The following is a 3,930-nucleotide window of genomic DNA, read 5'->3' as shown; positions in this document are numbered from 1 at the left end:
GCGCATCTGGTGTAGTGGTATCATAGTACCCTCCCACGGTACTGAACAGGGTTCGATTCCCTGGATGCGCATTGTTTAAACTGTCACCTAGGGATGTAAATGGATCGGAATACTGCATTTACCATATTTTTTTAACGGATTCGGAGCGGAGCGGAGCGGATAATAACCGGATGCGGATTCGAATACGGATTATATCGGACTACGAATTCGGAGCAGATTTGGACTCAAAATGGATAAAGAAATATCGGATGATACCCCTCATCATGTATGGTTATAGTGTAGATCACGGTCGCGATCAACACTGATTCCGCTCACAATGATTTACCAGACTACCACCACGACCTGTTGTGCATGTCGAGAAGAGGGGTTGCACCTGCATGGCATGAATACATTCATGCATAAAACATACTCCCTCTGTACCTAGACTAGGGCCCTGTTTGTTTCATAAGTTCTAGGACTTTTTGAAGTCTCAACTTATAAGTCATAAGTCCCTACCTGTCATCTGCAAGAAATTATCAATGGAAACTGTCACCGTCTGAAGCCGAAACTGTCACCTAGGGATGTAAATGGATCGGAATAATGCGTTTACCATATTTTTTTAACGGATTCGGAGCGGAGCGGAGCGGATAATAACCGGATGCGGATTCGAATACGGATTATATCGGACTACGAATTCGGAGCAGATTTGGACTCAAAATGGATAAAGAAATATCGGATGATACCCCTCATCATGTATGGTTATAGTGTAGATCACGGTCGCGATCAACACTGATTCCGCTCACAATGATTTACCAGACTACCACCACGACCTGTTGTGCATGTCGAGAAGAGGGGTTGCACCTGCATGGCATGAATACATTCATGCATAAAACATACTCCCTCTGTACCTAGACTAGGGCCCTGTTTGTTTCATAAGTTCTAGGACTTTTTGAAGTCTCAACTTATAAGTCATAAGTCCCTACCTGTCATCTGCAAGAAATTATCAATGGAAACTGTCACCGTCTGAAGCCGAAACTGTCACCTAGGGATGTAAATGGATCGGAATAATGCATTTACCATATTTTTTTTAACGGATTCGGAGCGGAGCGGAGCGGATAATAACCGGATGCGGATTCGAATACGGATTATATCGGACTACGAATTCGGAGCAGATTTGGACTCAAAATGGATAAAGAAATATCGGATGATACCCCTCATCATGTATGGTTATAGTGTAGATCACGGTCGCGATCAACACTGATTCCGCTCACAATGATTTACCAGACTACCACCACGACCTGTTGTGCATGTCGAGAAGAGGGGTTGCACCTGCATGGCATGAATACATTCATGCATAAAACATACTCCCTCTGTACCTAGACTAGGGCCCTGTTTGTTTCATAAGTTCTAGGACTTTTTGAAGTCTCAACTTATAAGTCATAAGTCCCTACCTGTCATCTGCAAGAAATTATCAATGGAAACTGTCACCGTCTGAAGCCGAAACTGTCACCTAGGGATGTAAATGGATCGGAATAATGCGTTTACCATATTTTTTTAACGGATTCGGAGCGGAGCGGAGCGGATAATAACCGGATGCGGATTCGAATACGGATTATATCGGACTACGAATTCGGAGCAGATTTGGACTCAAAATGGATAAAGAAATATCGGATGATACCCCTCATCATGTATGGTTATAGTGTAGATCACGGTCGCGATCAACACTGATTCCGCTCACAATGATTTACCAGACTACCACCACGACCTGTTGTGCATGTCGAGAAGAGGGGTTGCACCTGCATGGCATGAATACATTCATGCATAAAACATACTCCCTCTGTACCTAGACTAGGGCCCTGTTTGTTTCATAAGTTCTAGGACTTTTTGAAGTCTCAACTTATAAGTCATAAGTCCCTACCTGTCATCTGCAAGAAATTATCAATGGAAACTGTCACCGTCTGAAGCCGAAACTGTCACCTAGGGATGTAAATGGATCGGAATAATGTGTTTACCATATTTTTTTTAACGGATTCGGAGCGGAGCGGAGCGGATAATAACCGGATGCGGATTCGAATACGGATTATATCGGACTACGAATTCGGAGCAGATTTGGACTCAAAATGGATAAAGAAATATCGGATGATACCCCTCATCATGTATGGTTATAGTGTAGATCACGGTCGCGATCAACACTGATTCCGCTCACAATGATTTACCAGACTACCACCACGACCTGTTGTGCATGTCGAGAAGAGGGGTTGCACCTGCATGGCATGAATACATTCATGCATAAAACATACTCCCTCTGTACCTAGACTAGGGCCCTGTTTGTTTCATAAGTTCTAGGACTTTTTGAAGTCTCAACTTATAAGTCATAAGTCCCTACCTGTCATCTGCAAGAAATTATCAATGGAAACTGTCACCGTCTGAAGCCGAAACTGTCACCTAGGGATGTAAATGGATCGGAATAATGCGTTTACCATATTTTTTTTAACGGATTCGGAGCGGAGCGGAGCGGATAATAACCGGATGCGGATTCGAATACGGATTATATCGGACTACGAATTCGGAGCAGATTTGGACTCAAAATGGATAAAGAAATATCGGATGATACCCCTCATCATGTATGGTTATAGTGTAGATCATGGTCGCGATCAACACTGATTCCGCTCACAATGATTTACCAGACTACCACCACGACCTGTTGTGCATGTCGAGAAGAGGGGTTGCACCTGCATGGCATGAATACATTCATGCATAAAACATACTCCCTCTGTACCTAGACTAGGGTCCTGTTTGTTTCATAAGTTTTAGGACTTTTTGAAGTCCCAACTTATAAGTCATAAGTCCCTACCTGTCATCTGCTAGAAATTATCAGTGGAAACTGTCACCGTCTGAAGCCGAAACTGTCACCTAGGGATGTAAAAGGATTGGAATAATGCGTTTACCATATTTTTTTTAACGGATTCGGAGCGGAGCGGAGCGGATAATAACCGGATGCGGATTCGAATACGGATTATATCGGACTACGAATTCGGAGCAGATTTGGACTCAAAATGGATAAAGAAATATCGGATGATACCCCTCATCATGTATGGTTATAGTGTAGATCATGGTCGCGATCAACACTGATTCCGCTCACAATGATTTACCAGACTACCACCACGACCTGTTGTGCATGTCGAGAAGAGGGGTTGCACCTGCATGGCATGAATACATTCATGCATAAAACATACTCCCTCTGTACATAGACTAGGGCCCTGTTTGTTTCATAAGTTCTAGGACTTTTTGAAGTCCCAACTTATAAGTCATAAGTCCCTACCTGTCATCTGCTAGAAATTATCAGTGGAAACTGTCACCGTCTGAAGCCGAAACTGTCACCTAGGGATGTAAATGGATCGGAATAATGCGTTTACCATATTTTTTTTAACGGATTCGGAGCGGAGCGGAGCGGATAATAACCGGATGCGGATTCGAATACGGATTATATCGGACTACGAATTCGGAGCAGATTTGGACTCAAAATGGATAAAGAAATATCGGATGATACCCCTCATCATGTATGGTTATAGTGTAGATCATGGTCGCGATCAACACTGATTCCGCTCACAATGATTTACCAGACTACCACCACGACCTGTTGTGCATGTCGAGAAGAGGGGTTGCACCTGCATGGCATGAATACATTCATGCATAAAACATACTCCCTCTGTACCTAGACTAGGGTCCTGTTTGTTTCATAAGTTCTAGGACTTTTTGAAGTCCCAACTTATAAGTCATAAGTCCCTACCTGTCATCTGCTAGAAATTATCAGTGGAAAGTGTCACCGTATGAAGCCGAAACTGTCACCTAGGGATGTAAATGGATCGGAATAATGCGTTTACCATATTTTTTTTAACGGATTCGGAGCGGAGCGGAGCGGAGCGGAGCGGATAATAACCGGATGCGGAT

At 43.4% G+C, this 3,930-nt stretch overlaps 1 non-coding gene across 1 annotated transcript; it reads left to right on the top strand.

Moving 5' to 3' along the window:
- On the top strand, positions 1 to 71 carry TRNAG-CCC. Its single transcript has one exon. It is a non-coding gene; the product is annotated as a tRNA-Gly (tRNA).
- Positions 72 to 3,930: the final 3,859 nt, after the last annotated feature.

Source organism: Hordeum vulgare, chromosome 7H (genome assembly GCF_904849725.1).
Source record: "Hordeum vulgare subsp. vulgare chromosome 7H, MorexV3_pseudomolecules_assembly, whole genome shotgun sequence".
NCBI classification, from domain to species: Eukaryota; Viridiplantae; Streptophyta; class Magnoliopsida; order Poales; family Poaceae; genus Hordeum; species Hordeum vulgare.
The sequence above is the reverse complement of the archived record's forward strand: the minus strand, read 5'-3'. Positions and strand labels throughout refer to the sequence as shown.